Here is a 21,555-nt window from a genome sequence, read left to right as displayed (position 1 = left end):
TTTTAATGCTGTTTTCGACACTCTGGAGGATGGTGCAGGGAATCCCGTTCCTGTATCAGAGCCTAGTCCCCCATTCGACACCTAACTGGGTTAGCAATTCCCCAAAGGGCTCCGCGATACACAGCCATTACAGTGTCAACGCCACTTAAAGACTTACGGATCTCTCAAGCTACGAGGCTTCTCGGCATCAAATGTGGCTAAGGAAATTGATGTTCCGAGAGGGAGCGGAGGCGTTAGGGTGGGATTTAGCTCCCCCGACTTCGACATCCCGGCGTCGTACTCCGGCGGGATTTGCTGATTGAGAAGACATTCCCTGAGCCCGAAAGCGCTCGGGTACTTTGACGCGCTTGCATCCAAAGGCGTTCCTCTCTTTCACGCCTCCCCCTCTTCGACTCCCAGAGGAATGGATCGTTTTCAATGAGAAGCACCGATGCCACCGTTATCCGTCCGAGTCGCCATAGTTCTTTTTTTTCTCTCTCCCTCTCTTCCCTACCCTTTCTATATCTTTGGTAAACCGAACGCATTTCCTCCCTTGAGGCGTCAACGAGAACGGCTCAGAGGAGACAAGAAGAAGTTAGGGAAGAAAGAGGGCGGATGAAGGAAGATGCGAGAAAAAGAGCGGCTCCCGTTGCCAGATGAGGCACAGAAGACAGGCCCATCAGGGTTCCAGGAGAGATCCCTCAGGAGCGAAGGGAGTAAAATCTGACTTGGGTGAAGGATATCACAAAAGGGAGACGGGAGAAGGCCCCCCCTCCCTCCCCCTTCGCGTGGGAAGGGGGACAAGATCTTGATTTATCGTTAATCGATATCCTCAATCTCCGTGCTGACAAGTTACAGGAAACCGCAATCCCGCGGTAATTATGAAATGAATATGAGCTCCTACCGCGGCAAGCAGCCGCCTACTTAATTATTGGGCCCGGTGAGGGTGGGAGGAAGGTATTTAGAGGTGAGCAAGTCTCAGAAGACGTCGCAGTGAGATATTAATAAAGAACGCGACAAGTCGGAAGTGGGGAGAGAATATCAATAGAAATTCCTCAGCCGGCATTTAAGGATTATTAATAAACGTTATGAAGAAATCAATCTCTCGTTCTGTGTCTGCAAATCTTAACGGCGTCTTCCTGTTGCCTTTATTCAAATATCGATAGACTAACTCTGCTCCCTTCACGCCACACGCCAAAAGGGTAGATACATTCATGGGCGTCCACAGGATTTTTTCCAGGGAGGGGCAAGGAAGGTATTTTTTTCCAGGGGGGGGGCCAACATGGCATATTTTCCCCAATAATAGTGTTCATCCTTCAAAAAAACATTGCTTAAATTTGAATTTATCATGTTCGTGCAATAAGTAACACACATTATTGTGGCTGAAATTAAATTATGTGTGTGAAATATGTAATTTTTGGTTGACTTTCATTTTCCAGGGGGGGGCCACGGCCCCCCCTTGCCCCCCCTTGCCCCCCCTTCCGGACGCCCATGGATACATTTAGAATGACGCGTCCGTGAAATCCAATGACGTCAGCGCAATGACTCTTTCTCAAGGTTACTGGTCACTGTATATGCATGGGTATCTTCTGGAAGCATCTGAATTCTAAAAATAAAATGGATCGTTCTTCGTGAGGCATCGAAGTCAAATCGGTCAATCTACACCCTCATTAGAGGCACATATTTTTGGTAAATAAAAAAGCAAAATTTCGGTCAAAAACAGAGTCGATTTCTGGTTCAAAAGCGGTAAATAAAATAAAATTTCGGTGTTATAGCGGTGAATAATCCCATCAAAAGTGCTATATAAAATGACATTTTGGTTTTAAAATTGTGAATATAATCCTAAATTTGATTTAAAAACTGCAAAATAAACTTATCCCTTCTAATAGCACATCTATGTAGTTACCAGAGTATTAAGTTTATTCCTGTGTAAAGGGGTCCATTTATGCTTCTCAAATATTTACAGCAGAATTAATCAATTTTCCGTGAATTGCATAACTCACAGGATACTTCAGTCTTCAGAAAGTGTCGTGTCGGTATATAAACGGTAAATTTCGTGTTTAAGAGTATATCGTGACAAAACAGGGTAGAAAAATGCGCCTCACACCTTTCAAAAACATGAAAAATGAACATTACAGCATGTTATTTCATATTTCTTGTTTTCGTCAAAAACGAAATTTGCATGTCTCTAACCCTCATCTCCGTCTTAGATTTTGGCATCCATCATTTTAATTTGTAAAAAAATATCAAGAAGATTATTATTTCATTAGTCCAAAACAGAAATAAGAAATAAGGTTCAGTTATTAAATACTCCAGAAGAATAACGCGTTAACTCAAAATTTGTGGGTAAAAATGACAGGACCAAGACAGAATTACATGTTTTCACATCGTATCACTTAATCCAAGGAATACAATCCGAACAACTGTACCTTTTATGCAATACATACGCATATGAACTTGATGTTGTTTTTTATGCCGAGGTCGAGGTCGAGCCTGCATTTTTCGCTAACATTTCTACGTAACGATGTTTTCTCTCAGAACGCACGTCATATAATTGGCGTGTATTGAACTCACTTGAAATGAAAAGTATCATAAAACCTCGGTATAATTAATGCTCTTAGAAACAAAAGCACACCAGTTTCTGTCGGCAGTTTTCCTGTTTCACGGTACTTTCCATCCATTTTTTTTAATGAATGACATGCTGTGCAAAATAAGCCTGATATTCTCTATGCCGACTTAGCTTTCTCTATCAAAACATGTTATTTCTTTTCTCCTATCATCCCTTTCAACTTTCTCTCTCACTCTCCTTCTATCTCTCTCTTCATCGATGTCAAACTGGCTGGCTGGCGTGCGCAGTTACGTCTTCGCTTTGTAATGAAGGGGTCCTGGGTTCGATACCCCGGATTCCACTTTAAACTGTAGGTTCAGTCCCGATTAGTCTATCTATGCAAAAAATTGGGCTTAAAAACAAATTATGGGCCTAGTCCGAATGAGAAAATCTCTGCATAAATTTGAACTCAAAACAAAAATTACACAATGTGGAGATGAATGCTGATTAGGGAAAGTTAATTACGGGGCACTAAGAAAGAACTCCCATGCTCAAGTCAGGATTCGAACCAGAGTACCAGCGCGCTATACTAACCACTTCACCAAGAGGATTGGACATTACAGTTGGAATCAAGTACAAAATGCATTCCAGCGATTTTCTCTTATCGAGACATTTTCATGTGATGTATTCGTATCAGAAGCTTCGATCAACGAACCAATAAACAACAATTACACGCACAGTTGTATCAGTAGATGAATTTTCTTTGCTGTGTGTAGAGATAAAAGAATATTTCTTGCACTGTAGCAGCACCTACCTTCAAGATCATCCACGTATTCCTCTTTAAGTAATATTAACAGTTTAAAACGTTTGCAAACCATGTCGTTCCCATCACATCCTGATTACTTCTCTACCATATCTCTATGCTTCGTTAAGCTAAGCCTCTATCGGAAATTCCACGGGATTAATGCAAAGGATTGAATCAAACTGAGCAATTCGCGACGCGTACATAAAAAAAATCCTCCGAACGCTATGATTTTTGACGAACGGAACCCGGAATAAATGAATGAGGAACAGGGAGCTTCCCGGAGAGGCCCACGGGAGAGTCGGGGGGATAAGGAGAGATCACCCCGAATACAAGATGGATGAGGCGAGCTTCTGGATCGAGTCGTAAATATAAATTCCATTCCTCTCCCTGTATTGGAATTTTTATTTCGACATTACAGGCTTTTATTGCTGCTCGTATTTCGTTGCCATTCGGGTGAGCTTCGCGCAGGATCAGCTGATGCTTGTTGGAGAGACCTTCCCCCGTTTCAACCCTTCATCCGGCTTCCGACGTCTGCTTGCGTTGTTCGTCTCCCTCCGTTTTATCCTCTTTCTCCCCTTTCACCCCAGCTCCACGGCGGAGGACGTGTAATTCGCAAGTGTCGGGATGTCATCGGACACGCAGGAATTGAATACCCGACGCCCTCGGCCGGAGACAAAGAAAGACGCACATTCCTCAAGTTCTTTCGCACGACCTTCCTCCCTCCTGAAGAAAGTGTAAGCCATTTCTAACAGGTTTACATCCCTGTTAACCCAAATCGTTGGGCAATTTCAACTCCTCTGTGAGTGATTTTCTTATAATTCAATTGCAATGGCATGGAAAATATGCTAACCGGCTACGAAGCAGGAGGTCCCCGGTTCGAACCCTGGTATAAGCATTCCTGTACCGTTTTGTTTGTCGTATCATCCATTTCAGAAGATCATCATCCAACATCATCGTCGCGATAAAACCTCGAGGTAACACCAAATAATGAAATAGAAACATAGGCGTGACTTGGGGCCTAATTTTAAGGGGGAAGAATCAAACCTGGGACTTAACTTTTGGGGGAAGAGACTCGAAAAGTTTTCCAGTTCATAAAAATAGCGTCCAGGATTATTTTCTAAATAACTGTGACGTTTGCGAAATCACAAATATTACTCTTTATTACTTTGCTCCTCAGGCTTGTACATTTTAATCAACCTGATGTGGGAGGGGCAAATAGCCCCCCTTGTCCCCGCCAAGTTACGCCAATGAATAGAAAGAAAAAGATATGCATTTGAAACTGTATAACAACATGAACTATAATACTGTCCTTTATTGATTGAATGCAAAAGAAATTACACCATTTTGGGTGAGTAAAGGACAGTAACAGGCGTAGAACAATAGATCAAAATTTAAGAAAATATCTAAATATGAAATTTGCAGACTTGAAAGAACTACATAGAAATTTTGTATTGGTATCCATTTGTCTCTTTTAGGCGACAATTGATCTCAACAGCTATCCATCGATAACGCAGTAACCATTAGATGTAATCTAATCGGCTGAAGGCTGTATCTAGTACAATATGACTACGATATAGCAGTAGATAACAAACAATTAAATATCAACAATCGTCACATAAAGCTACACAATAAACATTTAGTATAATAAAATAATACTATTTTATGCCACAATAGATGATCGAATGGGTTATAAATCCAAATCATTAGTTCTAATATCCAAATAGTCGAACAATATAAATTATCGAGAAACTATTGCGGATACAAATAAACATACAACTTAAACAAATACAGTGTGTTTCAATAAAAAAGTAACTGAAAGAATTCAAAACACGCCATGTTGTTACCCTTTTATTGAAACACCCTGTATAATTGATCAGTTAGTTCAAGAATCTCATAGTAAAGGCAGTTTCGAGTTGCACATGCAGCAAATTTAATTATGCGTGACACTGTGTTATTTAAATTCTTAAATGTAGAAGGAATATAAATCTTTGTCTTGAAAAAGGTTTCCGACGCAATAACGAATTTATATGCACGAGAATATTATTACTAAAGGCATATTCCAAGTGAATTAGACCAGCTTTGCTTCACTCAAAACTTAGAAATTGTAAACATTGAAATATTACATGGAAAAGTTCCATATATTTGGAAGAAGTGACATCTATATTTAAACTTACAGTTGAAGATTGGTATCTATAACGAACCTGCAAATTCTGGAACCAGAAGAATCAATGCGTTTCGTACGAAGGATCATTGACAAATTAAACAGCACACTATCACGCCAGAGGGGCCTGTATTCGATTCGCGCTAGATACTGAGGTTCCTTTCAGTTTGTTCCTCATTCCATTTCATTGACTCACCCAGAGGCTGCGGAAGGAAGTAACGGTGCCGAAGGGGGGGGGGCTGGAAGGATCCTTCCGATTCGCTCAATCTTCAACTTTTTAAATTTATATTTGCATGTTACGGAAAGAGACAAAGCACATTACTTGTCTTAAAAATGTATTGTTTTAAATACAAGTATGTATGTATATATATATATATAAAGTGAAAGAGGAGAGAGGAAACACTCACCGGACGCAGAAAAACTTCAAATTTTCGTGATGGTATGTCACATCTTCAGGAGTAGAGAGACGCTATAGAACTTGGTGACAAGAACGAAGAGTAAGTGTGACCTGCAGAGTTGCCAGGTCCCGAAAAAATGTGTTGACAGTGTCACAAAAAATATATAGGTGGTTCTTTCGCCAGGCTTGTCGAAAACTGTGAGTGGTGGGTGGTAGGCCACCCAGTAACGCCCCTCATCCCCTATCCTCCCCCTCAGCACCATATTTCACAAGACCATCCTAAGCTCAAGATATTGGCTCATGAAGGGAATTTTTCTCTCTAATTTAAAATTTGTGAAGGTCTCGCAAAGTGTCATCTAATCATCATCCTCATCGTGACGATTCGCCTAAGAAGGTAGAAAAGTGACGTAAAATACAAATGAATATAGCATATTGTACGCAAAGTGTTATTTTGTAATTTGATACTTTCGTTGCGAGTCTGCCAGTCCCCGTGGTGGAGTGGTTAGCACATTACGTTAAGACGCCAGGGGTCCCGGGTTCGAATCCCGGCCAGGACATGGATGTTTGTGATCGTCCATTCATCAATTTCATCATATCATCACTCATCCCCATCTTCGCAAGTTCGCCAAAAGTGGCACAAAAGCGAAGTGAAATAAAGCAAATCAATCAATCATTGCGGTTGTGTAACAGTTCCTATTACAGGTTTCGACTTTCAAAAGGTTTAAACAGTCAGTACCGAGAGAACGTGAAGGGAGCGTTTTCTTAAACATTTATTACAGCTTTCTGCCTCCCATATCGCACAGTTGCCCTATAATCAAAATACTCCGGGTTCGATTCCCGGTAGACACCTATTGCCTACGTTTAACTGTATTTGAATCCAGTTCCGATTAACTTGCCTGATCATGAAACAGACTTAATTTTGCTAAAGGTCTTAATATCACCATTGTGTACAAAATTGGTGAAAAAGCATGAATTTGCATTGATGTTGATATCCCAGTGTGGTACAATTAATAAGATAGATAGATTTCCTTACATGAAAACTTACAGTTCAGATTGTACAACAATTTTACATTTTTTTTTCGTTTCTCTTCGTCTGCCTCTATAGCATGTGAATTATTGCTGGCCGCCGAACGAGAAACAAGGCGGTCTAATTTCTTCCCTTGTGGGATCAGCGTTCTTTCCGCCTGGGAGACTGTAAGTGGCTTCTTAATCTGATATGCTTCAGGAGAGGCTTTTTTCCAGCTTTAAGTGGCCCTCGAGTACGACAAAAGAGGAGGGCCTTCAATCTTCCCGAAATGCTGCTACTTTACCAGACATTAAATGCGGATCCTTCAAGTGTCAGCGGGTCTTATTTTTAATATCATCTCGTCAGCAAGAAGTGGCTCTTATTTATGGTGAACTTGTATTCGCATTCACGTTCAACAAGGCAAAAAGAATTTGCTCTCATTGCCTCTACACAGACGAGCAGTGTACAGTAAGTTAATGGTATGCATTGCCTACCTCGCTGAAATCTATCAATTCCCAACCATTTTCTCTCCATATCGATTCTTTCTTTCTCTTCTTGTTCCCTTCTCTCTTTCTTTCTTTTTGATTCGCATGTTTATTTCTCACCTCCTCTCTCTCATTATTATTTCTTATTTCCTCTCTCTCTTTCTTCATCTTTCTTCCACTCTTTTCTTCTTCCTCTCACTTTTCCCACTCTCTTTCTTCCTCTCTTGCTCTTTCTATTCCTACTTTCTCTCTCTCTCCCTCTCTCTCTCTCTCTCCTCCCACCCTTTCTTCCTTCCTCTCTTGCTCTTTTGTTCTCACCCTCTCTTTCTTCCTGTCTTGTTATTTTATTCCAACTCTCTCTTTCTTCCTCTTTTGCCCTTTTCTTCTCACTCTCTTTCTTCCTCTTTTGTTCTTTTGTCCCCACTCTCTTTGTTCCTCTTTTCTCGATTTTATATTTCTCCCACTATCATCCTTCCTCCCTTCTTCCTTTGTTCTCACTCTCTCTTTCTCCCACACTCCCTTTCTTCCTCTTTTGCCCTTTTGTCTAACTCTCTCTTTCTTCCTCTTTTGCTTTTTTCTTCACTCTCTTTCTTCCTCTCTTGCTCTTTTATTCCTACTCTCGCTCTCTCTCTATATATCTTTTATCCCACCCTTTCATTCTTCCTCTCTTGCTCTTTTGTTCGCACTCTCTCTCTTTCTCCCACCCTCTCCTTCTTCCTCTCTTGCTCTTTTTTTCTCACCCTCTCTTTCTTCCTATCTTGTTATTTTATTCCAACTCTCTCTTTTTTCCTCTTTTGCTGTTTTGTTCCCACTCTCTTTCTTCCTATCTTCCTCTTTTCTACATTTTATATTTCTCCCACTATCATCCTTCCTCTCTTCCTCCTTTGTTCTCACTTTCCCTTTCTCCCACTCTCCCTCTCTTCCTCTTTTGCCGTTTTGTCCAACTCTCTCTTATTTTCCCTTTTGTTCTTCTGTTTCTACTTTCGCTTTCTTACCTTCTTGCTCTTTTGTTTGTATCTTTCTCCGTCCCTTTCCTTCTCAGTCTAACTTATTCACTTCTCTACCTTCCTCTCAGTATCTATCTTTTCTTCCATGCTTAACCTTCTCTCTCTTACTTAAACATATCGTTCTTTTGACGAAACTAACACTTGACGGGACTTTCGATTTTACTCGTCTTTTGAACATTTTCTATAGGTGCTCAAGGACACGTAACAATACAAAGTATTAGCCAATTAAAGCTATCAATTCGCTCACAATCTGCCCGTTTCATGCCACAAGAATTATGGTGGCGTACCCTACAAGCTAAATCCTGAATCCGCCAGATTCCCACCGTCAACCGAGCGCTAGAAGAGCCTAGATTTCACAGCGCCGCTTTCGACCAACATCCCTATCTCTTTCCTTGCGATACCGGTCACCGCAATTAATTTGGAGAAAACACACACGAACAGACAGGCCACCGTGACCAGCATCCCAATGACGCGTCCGTGCGCTGGACCACATTTTTTTTTTTAATCTCGCATCCTTCCCCTGATGTGTGCGACTCTCTCCATATCAGGTCACGCGGGCAAACACTTTTTCCTTCCTCCCCCCTGAATGTTTTCGTAATTCCCGCCACCCATAAAACGGAACCACACGTCATATCGCACAGCATCGTGGCCAGAAGAGAGAATCGTAAAAAAAAAATGCAGAAGTCCTCCCTTTCCGCTGACCAAACAAAAAAAAACACCATTCCTTCCTTTATGGTCATTTTCCGACTGCATGAGATGGGACGTTGTGATTTTTTATAGAGTACTGGTTTACTTGTTTTCCACAATTCACTAACGTACCTATAATGTAACTCAATATAGTACGTTGGCTATATCCCATTTTATACAGGCGCTTAAAATGCCCTAAGAGCTTCCATCGACATGCACTGAAAAATGAGGGTGTACTAACTTCATGAAGTTACATTGTTCCCACAAGTTCTTAAAGATGCAAGGTCCAGTAGTAGTAAAACTGAGTTGGAGTGCAAGCTGGTTGCCGTGGATATAACAATATCACAAGAAACGCAGTGATGAAGATTCTTTCGACGTATCCTTAACCAGTAAAAAGTTATGAGTGAATAATTGTTCCAATTTGCTCCTTTTCCAGGTGCCAGAAAAAAAATTGTCGTTAACGCATCGAGATCATACTGACGTCTAGGGAGAGAAGATCACATGCCGTTACACACGATTTTAATGAGCGGCATCACCGAAGAGTTGAATATTGTGAATGATTGTCTCGAACAATTACAGTGTGACGCTTCCATTGGAATGAAAAGTCCTTTACAGTGACGAGGCTAATGTTTATGTTCATAGGAAAGTTAATAACACTGGCCAACAAATTTTAAACCATTTTCGGTAACATGGAAAGCAAGTACTGTTTTATACTAATTTTGGGATGCTGATTGCAGATATGAACTAGAAAAACACCCAGGAAGTAAGTTTTTTTTGTTATGATAATCTCTGTTTTTCTCTTTGCCATATAATTTATGTGTAGATTTGACCAGTTACAAACACCATTCAGTAATGATTTTACATTATTTTCTTTGATATCTACATCTAGAGTATGTAAAAAGATAATATACAAACACAGTTAAACACTAATACGAAATAATAAATATAATTTTCTAAGTTTACATAAAATAATTGAAACATAGTGAATAGTCACACATGAAATGACAACCAAAGACCAAACGTCTTGTTGAGATTTAATTCTTTGTTTTGTGTGGAGTAAGGTTATCCTTCTGGAGAAACCAGCAATAATCTCCCATCATCCCTGGTAGCGTTCTTCCATCACTCGAATGTCCTGGTGAAATCTCTCTTCTTATATTTGAATCCCTCTCCTTCTTTGTCCATTGTTTTGACGAAATTTTACATTAGTCCCAGTTTAATGTGAAGTGGGAGCAACAGAATTTTTTGATGTTCAACCAATGGCTTCGACTTGATATTAGCTTCACCTGGAATGAATTCTGACCTCTGTGGCCAATCTTTCATTTCGTAGTGCCTCTCTCTTGCTCTGCTGTTCCACATACACAGATAGCAGCAGTATTTCGTGAATCCCCCTTGGAGACCAAGTAACAATACTATTACCTAAAAATATGCACATATCTGCCATTTGTGTGTCTCATACTGTATGCTTATGAGAATTATTTCCATGCTTTCATAAGATTTTCGTAGGCCTACAGTGTGTGCTACGGGAATTGACGGTTTTTGGTTTCCATTGTGTAATAGCAAGGCCTTCAAACTGAACTTCGACGAATCGATAAATAGACACCATTCATTTGGATCGTATACGAGACCCAAGTCTTTCATAAGTAAGAACATTAATATCATTACAATAGTATAGAAAATTGTCCATGCTAAAGTGCAACGACAACATTTCATTTCTCTTCCTAAAAACTGACACTTTAGTGTTTGCAGCCAGTAGATGCCATTCTTGCAAACGTGATGCTAAAAGTTCAGCTTTTTCTTTGGACAGGAAGAGGTCTCGAACAAGATCATTTAGTTCCTGTTGCTCAATGAGATGTGCCACACTGTTCATTCCAGGGTCATAATTAGGATCACACATACCCGATTCAGCACGTTGACTGTGGTCAGAATTCTCCTCTTGGGTTGGAAATGTCCATTCACGTGGTGGTGTAGGAACTGGTAGATGATTTCTCCATTGTTAAGCCCCAGCACAGCATCAACTTTTTACCCGCCAAAACTACTGGTCAAAGCATTGTGGGACGTTTCCAGTATTGCCAACGTGAAAGCAAAATATTCTCCATAAGCCACAAACATCACTCGTTCGGAACCTCTTAAGACAAAATAACAGAAAACTGGTACGTGGTGGAAAATGTTCACCTACATATGTGATTCAACGCAAAAAAAATACAATAAGAATCAGCTACTTTCATCCATGTTACCGAACCCTTGTTGGCCAGTGTAATCAGAATATACGACACTTGTAATCTGATAACGCACATTGGGCAGATTCCAGCCGCATGGTTGGTGGTGGTAAGTTAATGGTGTGGTGTGGGGAACGAGATTGCTTGGTTCATTTTTCATCGACGGAACCTTAAATGCTCAGGGTTACTTGTATTTGTTGAGTGAACAGTTCTTTCTATTCTTCCTTACGGATTAAAGTACTTTTTTTCCTGTGTTTTTTTTTTCAACAGGATGGAGCGACACCTCGCTATGAGAAAGTTCTGAGAGAGTTTCTGTCCAAAGCGGGTTATCAGATTACAAGTGTCGTATATTCTGAACTTTCCTATGAATATAAACATTAGCCTCGTCACTGTGAAGGACTTTTCATTCCAATGGAAACATCACACTGTAATTGTTCCAGATAATCATTCACAATATTCAACTCTTCGGTGATGTCGCTCATTAGAATCATGTGCAACGGCAAGTGATCTTCTCTTCATAGACATCAGTAAGATCTCGACGCGTTAGAGACATTAGACATTGTGGTGTTTTTTTTTCTGACACCTCGAAAATAAGAAAATTGGTACCAGCATTCATCCATAACGTTTTACTGGTTAAAGATACGTCGAAAAATTAGGAGTTGAATTCAATATGGCGGCCAAAAATATGGCAGAACTTTGCTTGACGCACACAACAATGGTTCCCCCTGGGCCTAACTTGTTCTTATCATGACCAATTGTGCCCAGAATAACTCTTTTACTTTTCATAACGGGTGTTAAGGGACTTATGACTCGCCGCCAAAACTGCATGGGACTTAATATGGTTAAACGGCAAAGAGTAAAGTTGCCTTCTGCACATGCCGTGAATAACGTCATGATTTTTACAAGAGTAGCAGCTGAGGTTATGTAAAGGACAGGACTTTTGCATATCGTTTATCAGGATTGGTACCGAGATTAGAGGTGGAACCTTTCCTGAACACACCCGTTAATGTCATTACGTAATACACAATGGGGATAAGTTCCATTCCAAAATGTCGAGACATTTTGCAAAAACACCGTCATATCTGAGATGAAAATTTCCCCAGTATATACTAAAACCATTCAAGAATTCCTGCGGGAAATATGAGCACGGATTTTAAGGATACGTTTAGAGATTTCTTCTCGGAGAATAGACCAGGAAAGAAACTGAAATAACTTGTCCTGAATTCCAGAGTGTTTTTCGCTGTCGACGACACAGCAACACAAACACTTCTTTTAGCAGTCAATCCTCATTCAACGGGTGTCTCCTCAACCGTTTGTTAATTATGTATGTACCTGCCGCAGTTCGCCCTAGCTGGAGGCGTAAATATTTCACGGCCAATGGGATGAAGAATTCATCTCCGAAGGAAGCTGGAAAATCTGCACGGAGGAGGAGGTAAATGTTTACGCTCCTGTCTCCAAGATTCGTTTCGAGAGAGAGGGAAAAAGCTCATGAATTCATCAATTTTTTTCCTTCCTCCCTGAAAGTGCATAACGCAATAGATGCACATAAACTTAAATAAAAATTGTTTTCCCTTTGAAATAAAAGCTTAATATTGTTTTGCGTTTATGAAAGAAAAGTGAGATTACTAAACTTTTTCCACAAAAGAAAAACAATTTGTAATTTGTAATTTGGTTAATAGCTAATACAATATATTATGTATTTTGTAAAAAATATGAGAGCAAGAGCATTTTGTTCACACTGTATTTAAAAAGAACTAGATGGAAAATGTATGAGTATTTTGAAAACTACCTCAGTGTTGTTTAGAAAACAATAATTGTATACTTGTGGTGTGAAAGTTTAAACAGGTATTTAATATATGAAGAAATGTATATTTACATTACAGGTACAAATCTTGTATCAGATAGCGAAAATGGGACTCTTACTATATTTCTTACTATGTTAAAAATTCTATACAATACTTTTAACAGAAATTATGTAAGTAAACAGACCTATTTTGTATATATGCTGATAAAATAAAATTTTGTTGAAAAAAAAAGTCGGTAACGCGTCTGACTACCATGCTAAAGGTCCCGGGTTCGACCTCCGGTCGGTTCAAATCCGGGAACTTATCTAACGTTGGAAGCGGCCCCGGCGTCCCCCAGCGTCGAAAGACATGGGTATCTTGGGGAAACCCTGGGGGGTAAAGGCGGTCAGGGGCGTGATGCTGATCACATCACCCCCACTCACGACCGGATCAAGAAAATGTGGGGCATTACCCCCACACCCCCTTCATGGAGTGGTGCTAAGCACAGGGGAGCATTTTACCTTTTTTTTTTATTAGTGAAAGAATTTGTCTTTGTTTTACAATCCACGTTTTCCAGAATCTACGCGCTGGTGCACCGCTGATGCACGCTTTGGCTTTCCGTATTTCACCGGGGCGCACCAAAGCTTTCACCTGGTTAAACCATGACGTAATCAATTTACACCAGCCTCAAGAGCTGGTGCGGCTGGCGAATCAAAATGGCGTCGTCTCCACTGAAGCTTCTTCTGATTCATGATATGCGTTCTGTAGGCAATAGTACGGAATTTCACGCCGATTTTGTTGCACGGAGGGCGAATAAACTGGATGCAGACATAAAGTGTCGTCATTTTAAATACTACTCCTCCTTCACTTCCACGCAAAGTGATATAAAGTATTCCGATGCATCAAAACAAGCGTCCATCTTCTGCTGCAACATGCAGGAAAGCATCCATTTGCAAAATTCGATATCATTACAAAAGAATACCACTTAAATTCGTACTGGACATGCAAAATAAGATGTCGTTAAGTGAAAATATATAATATTTATGAAATATCTTTTGTGATTTAGTCACAATCAGTGATTTTTGTCCCTAATAAACGTGAATATGCGCGCGCATTCTGAATCTAGCTTTAATTTACTGCAGCATGAAGCTTTCCGTATTTCACCGGAATTGACGTCATTGTTTGTTGCACGAGTCTAATGCACGCTGGTGAAATCTGGAAATCGCGAGATGTAAGTGGCCTTTTCACCATAAAAGAAATTAATACCTAAGGACATTTGAACGTATTGGTTGATTGAATTTGACTATTTTACGTGGCTCTCTCTCTCACTTTAGGCTAATCGTGACGATGATGGTGAGTGATGAAACTGGTGAATAGATACTTACAAAGAACACTCATGTCCAGGCTGAGATTCATTTCTCATTATTATTTACCGTCATTTTCTGCCAATTTTGGCTAAGCGCAACGATGAGGATGAGTGATGATATGGTGAAACTGATGAAGGGACACTCACAAAGGACACCCGTACCCACGCAGGCTATTCGAACCTGGTACCTCTGCTCTCGTACCGAGCTGTGCTAACCACTCCACCACGGAGGTCGGTATTTGAACATCCAACTTACTTTTGCTTCTGTCCATACTTCTAGGTAGAGTGAGAGTTAAGTGAACATGCTGCGAAGGATATCACCCGCTTTTCAGTCCAGACCTGGCGCTAAGCTATTATCATCATTGAGAAATGCTGTTACTGGCGTGCATGAATAATGTTTGTTTATGGTTACGCAAATATCAGTACAGAAACTGACAAACAACGTGTGCAAAAATTGCTTGAAGGAAGAAGTTTAATTTGTCACTCCAATCCCACCACCACATACTATGTGCAATGGTGTATTCAAAATAGCGGATTTATATCCACTTGACGTATTTCGGGTCCCACTTGAGGTTCTAGTATATCCAGCCCTGGTTAGCCTATCTAAGCATAAAGTGAACTTAAAACTAACTTTTAAACCTTCAGTGAGGAGATGGAAACCCGATGCTCGCCCACCAGGGCAACAAGTCGATTTGTGGGCACGTGCAGCATCGTGCTGAAGGAAGTTGAGAAACCCATTGCAATGAAGATATACGAAGCGTAGATCAGTCTTGAACACAGTAAGTTATATTTAATGTGGCTGGGAAGAGATTGGATGAAGAGAAGGTAGAATATGATAATTCCGCAGGTAGAGTGGTGAGCATCGTGAAAACTGGGTACAAACGGGTTATGGCTCGCGAAGATATAAAAGAGAATATTGACTTTTTACTGAATTATTGACAGCGGAACAAAAGCCTAACGATTTAAAATTTTTATGGCGCATTGGCATTTTTTTTGAGAGGCCAGGTAATGATTAAGGGTTTGAATGTGACGTCTCGTTAACCAGAAACCTACCAGTAAGTTACAGACCACATCCAATGCGTATTCCAAAAAAGAGATCGTGTGGAAGATCAACTGCGGGGTAGTGACAAGACACTGGATCAACTTCTTATAAATAAATAATAAATCATTCTATATCAGAGGTGGCCATTTCACCTGGCCTTCCTGCCATCCACTTTCATTCCGCGTTCTGTCACGGTTTCTCGCTGACTAAGTCAAAGTATAAGACAGAGCTATTCTCTCGAGATGGAGTAGTTAAATCTCCCTCGATTTTATTTTAGCGGAGGCAACGAACGTATCCCCATCTTTCTAGAACCTTTACATTTCTGTCATTTTATCGTATCACGTCGCAGGCGTGAGTCGAACCTAAGACCCGGGCATCATAAATAATAAGCTAAGGGTCCCGCTGAAGTATTGAAAAAGAGCTTTTTAAAAGCTAATTACGACAGCGGCCTTCAGCGAAGTTGGAAAACAACCGCTGATATTGCCTTAGGCCGACACCGTATGAGAATCAGGAAATCAGCGTTTTTTCCTCAGAATTGCCGTTGCCAAAGGACGCGATCGAGTCAACCGTCGTAACGGCCGATAGTTCGAATTTCATTTAAATAGGTCGCCTGAGAAAATCTATTTCTTAGTTGTTTCCCGTTTTCCGTCAGATGAACTGTTACAAAAGAACTCCGTTTCTAGTTGCGTACAGTTTACGTTGAATCCAGTTATCGCGAGAGAGCTCTACAGTTGTCATAAGTTTAGAAAAAAAGAGCGAACGAACGATCGTTTAGAATATCGGTCTACGAAAGTACAGAGTTTGGAGCCCGGAGTTGCTCCCTCGTCTGTTTTATTACAGAGTATGGCTACATCGCCAGGAGGACCAGCAGAGAAGAGATTGCAGCAGAACTACAGGTAAACGAACATTCCTTATGTCTTTCCTCACCCTGCCTGTTCAGTCAAAGGTAGTGTTTTTAAATAGATGTCCGTGTGTTCTTATTTCACGGGGCTAGTCCCCTTTCAGTTTGAGTGGAGACGTAGCTCTTCAAGCTACCCCCTTTTTCTTACAACGTTCCTCTCGCTTAGCAAGCGAGTGGCTAAATGCTGTCATAGCCTATCAACGATCCCTCAAATATTTGGTCTTTAGATGTCATTAGTAAATCTTTGTATTTCTTGATGACACCAAATGTTATTGACCTCCCTTGTATCAAAGTTCGCCAAACTCCCCAAGAGAAGGAGCAGCTTGTCACATTTGATATCTTGTGGCAATCTACTATTCTTCGCCGTATCCTCCTGAACACAAAGCAGGGAAATAAATCTATCACTCAACATCAACTATCTAGTCAAAGCAAGAACGCGTGTGTAATTACTAATCTTACCATTTTCCTTCGTGTTATTATTAATATTTTCTTTATAATTATCCTATGAATATGTCGAGTATTTTGTAATTTTATTCAACACATATATGAACTGCTATATTAAACATGTTCCGATATTTTTAATGAAGAATTAATATTTTGATTAACGTTGTCATACTAGGTTCTTCATTCTTAAAATATTTCTAATATGTAAAAACAAACATCAATATAAAAGGAATATTGCAGCACACTCTAGACAATGTTGTGCTTTTAAAAAATCATTCTCAAACAGTTTGAAATGAGAGTGAAAACAATAGGACGATTTTAATAAACACACATTATAAACCGGCTTCCACAGCAACCTGAAAGAAAACCTGCTGGCTGAGTCGAGACTTGAACAGCCGATCAAAATGTCAAACTCAGTTTATAAGGAGGACACCCTAACCAACTACACTAACTCTCTCTCTCTCTCGGGCCGCTTGTAATTTACATTTCGAGAGGCCTGTTGATATATTTTCTACTCCCATATATTATAGTTTGTGGTTATAAATATATTCATATCCTTCTTGTATATGATTGTTGTGGGAATATAAGCAGCTGCTTCGAAAACCTCCTGCAAGCCAAAAACTGCGTTGGGAAGACTGACACGTTTTGTTTCCGGATGATAAACAGTGTAACAAACTGTGAAGATCTCGCACATCTTGCAGTTTCATTTCGACATGATAGCAAATGTAATTGGGAAGAACACCTGTGTTGTTTATATCACCGAATACTAATTTTCTATCGTTATTGTGTTAATTTATGTCAATATAAGCGTTGTGTGTGTAATGTGGATTCTTCTTTCAGAATTCGTATTATGTAAAAATTCAGCATGTAATATTGATCAAGTTAAAAATGAATGTATTTCATCGTATTTTTTAGTCAGTCTTCTTTCACGTTTTCAGAGTTTCACAAGACCGATCCTCAATGTCATCTGCCGTAATAGAAGTTTTCACGAATGAAGCAGGGGCAAAGAATGTGTTGCGAAATATATCAATGGAAGTTGTTTAATTATCTGTAACTATTCGTCAAAAATAAATAAACCAATCGCATGTCTGTTATAACATCACTAAGGCTTCCACGTTCTGGTGATGTTACTTTTTCGTATGTAAGATTTGCTATAGGTACTGCCCCGCCTTGTCGTCACATCGTGCAGATTTGGACTCTGAAATTTTCGACGGTGGGCGGTTCATTTTCGCTCACGGGTGTACAGACAGACTGCGGAAATAAAATAGTCGCTTTAGAATTCTGTTTGCAAGATCTCTAGACAATTTTAGACAAGATTTATTGTTAATGGAGCAAAGGAAGTGACGCTGTACATTCTTGAGGATGTCATTATGGAAGTTGCATTGTCATTATCATCTTTGTACTTAAATCTCGTATTTGTATTTAAATAGTATGTGTATTCATTTATTTTGCGTATTCATATGAAGCTTATTATATATGTAATATTTAATAAACTAACAAGAATTCTGAGTAATTACTGATAAGAAATATCTCAGCTAAGGAATGGTGCGTTCATGTATTTTGTGTATAGACCCTATACTGTGAGTGTATATACCAGAGGCGTCTCGTGAACGCATGCGGTGCATGCTGCGTATGCGTCAATTGTGGGAAATAGGACAGCTTGCTCTGCGACGACATTAATGAGCATTTCTACATTCTAATTTCTTCATATAGGAGAAGTATTTATTTTAGACGAGAGCGCTCAACTAAGCTTATATTACATTTATTGGATTTGAAGTGACGCTTGCGTCAATTGTGGGAAAATAATTATTACTTTCTTTCACTTCAGATCCAAGAAATGTAATATAAGCGTAGTTGAGCGCTCTCGTCTAAAATAAATACTTCTCCTATATGAAGAAATTAGAATGTAGAAATGCTCATTAATGTCGTCGCAGAGCAAGCTGTCCATTTCCCCACAATTCACGCATGCGCAGCATGCGCCGCATGCATTCACGAGACCCCTCTGGTATATACCTAGGTATAAGATGATGGTTGGATCTTTAGTTCAATTTATTGCGAATCTTTGTCTGAAGAAGACTCTGTTAGAGGGTGGAAATGTTTCGTTTATACGTAGTGTCTTATTTTACAATACATTTTGCCTTGGTCAGCGTTTGAGTGTTTAATTGACAAGAGTTAGGTGGCAGAGCGACCCCAGGCTTAACCCCACACGCTCAATAACTTTAATATTTTTATTATCTTCACATTTACTACTTCTTGAAATACCGGCAAACCACTTTATATGAGCTTTTGAAAACTAGAAAGTCGGTTACTTTGTTAAACTATCCAGCTTACACACAGAAACCAAAATGTGTGAATTGACACAAAAATGCATATTTTTTCAATAACATAAAGTGCATCAGATCCTGTTGAAATACGGCAATGTATCGAAAGAAAAGCGTCAAATTGAATATTGCACCTAAGTTCATCTAATGCCTGCACATACAAAAATGGGCGTACCGAATTAAATCTGACAATTGATCGATCAATATGATTTTTTTTTCTGAAGCGTCCTTTTAATATGCTGTCCAATATAAACAAACAAATGTCGGTAGACTGGTAAGCATGAATCTGTGTTGCGTTGTTACATAGGGTAAAAGAAGGGATGTTCGCCATGCTGGGAATTTCGCCGTATTTGTGGATTTTGTAATCGTAGATAGAAACTATAGGTTCGCAACACTCACTGATGCCTGTAAAAATAAAGTAACATGTGCCTTGTTTCCACTGAAAACTACAGTGTGGTGAGCGAACTAGCAAGCAAGCAGTACAGTTTGGAATGCGCAGTTGCGTCTACACAGAAGACAAAGATAGGTGCCGAATTTCAATACTACGTTGGAAATTCTCATTTCGTGGCAGATAAGAATTATTTTTCTTCCTTTTAATTATTGATATCGTAACCTCAAACTTTAAGAATGTCGTGAAAAGATTTGCTTTGGAAAGCGTGCATGTACAAGTAAACATAAGTTGTTTTCTTTCGACTATGCATTTGCTGGTAATTTCGCCAGAGTAACAGAAAATGTGTCGAATTTCCCTTCTTACAGGCGATCTTTCACACACAACTTGTTCACAATGCATATGAACACTTATGCCTATGTTTCTTAAATATGTTTGTATTGTATCTTTTTAAGCAGTTTTGTATTGTCATTTGTAGGTTTTTTACACTTTATTGTCTGAGTTATTGGCAACAACTTGGTATTTCATACACTTAAACTGACGATAAATAAGTTATATGGCGAATTTCCCAGCATGTGGCGGCAATTTCGCCACTTTTTCTCATTTTAGTATTTTTAATATTACGTCATAAGTATAAGTAACACAGTATTTATGTTATATTCCTCATAATCCACAATGAATACTATTTGTATTGTATAAATTTTATCTTTCTCCTCCAAATCGTTTAGAAGGGAAAAAATGAGAACCATTTTCGTGCGAACTTCCCCTCCTTTACCCTATATACAGGATAATTTTTTTCAATAACTTATAGTGTAGAAACGAAGGTTCAGAATGTTTTTGCCTTGTCCTCTTCGAGCTGTGTCGCAGGCCGACGCTCTGTATGAAACCTTCGCATGGTTATCGCTGAAAAACACGCACTTTTTCTTGTGTAAACGAGCATTCGCCCCACTCTATGTTAAGTACATTCCACTGCCCCATTTCTCTTCCCACGGAATTTATTCCGCTCCGTGCAAAAGATGCAGGTGGGACAGCATACCCCCTGCGTCTGTCGCCCACATCGTATGTGGTATTCGCGGTTGAGTAATAGGCCGAGTGAGCTCGAACTTCCGTACTTGCTCCGCCAAAATAGTGGCCAAGGAGAATGAAACAGCGACAAGCCTTCCACAACTTATGTTTGGCTCCAGTTCCGCGAAAGCATATGACTAGTTGAGGACTCCTCTGAATACCACGCTTTATGAATGTCCATAACTGATCGGTGCCTCATAAAAAGCGATCGATATTAGGGATGATCAAAAATTTTTGGATCCGGGTTAGCGGTTCCGAAAATACACGGATCCGGGTCTGGTCAGAATCGGGTACCATGATCCGGTTTCTTGAAACAGGTGTCCGGATCCAACAACTGGTTACCCGAATCAAGCTACAAAAATCGGGCACCCAAATCTTGATCCAAGAACGGGGTACCCAAATTGAATCCTAGAATGGGATATAATAATCCGGATATCGTAACCAGGCACTCTGATCCAAATCTCATAACCAGGTACTTGGATCCGGATCTCAGAATCCGATACCCGGATCTGGATCCAAGAACCGGATACCCGGAGCCGGATTTATGAACCGGGTATCTGCATTCGAAGACAAAGTCCGGTACCAGTATCCGGACTTAATCTCAAAACAGGGTTCCCGGATCCCGACAAATGAACACTTGGTACCTGGATCGGGATACAAGCATCGGGTACGCAGGTTTGAATCAAGAATCGGGTACCCACATCCGGATTCAAGAGCTGAATACCAGGATACGATTTCCAGATCAGGTACCCAGACCCAATTCCTAGATACATGCTTGGATTCATAATTACCTGCGACCTGAGTGTTCAGGATTTAGACCTGGCCATCCCTACGACATAATGCGAAGTATTGATATCTCGAAAACTTTTAAGGATAAAATTTGTAAGAGAAATAGCGTCATGATAGGAAGGTTTCTAGGCCCGAAAAAGACGTAAAATCTCATTAAACCGTGC

At 40.0% G+C, this 21,555-nt stretch overlaps 1 protein-coding gene across 1 annotated transcript in view; it reads right to left on the bottom strand.

Moving 5' to 3' along the window:
* Nucleotides 1-21,555, bottom strand: part of CARPA (Carbonic anhydrase-related protein A) — a 428,457-nt gene that overhangs the window by 193,185 nt on the left and 213,717 nt on the right. The window lies entirely within an intron of this gene.

This window comes from Lepisma saccharinum, chromosome 6 (assembly GCF_977018435.1).
Source record: "Lepisma saccharinum chromosome 6, izLepSacc3.1, whole genome shotgun sequence".
Lineage (NCBI taxonomy): Eukaryota > Metazoa > Arthropoda > Insecta > Zygentoma > Lepismatidae > Lepisma > Lepisma saccharinum.
This window is presented reverse-complemented; position numbering and strand designations above follow the sequence as displayed.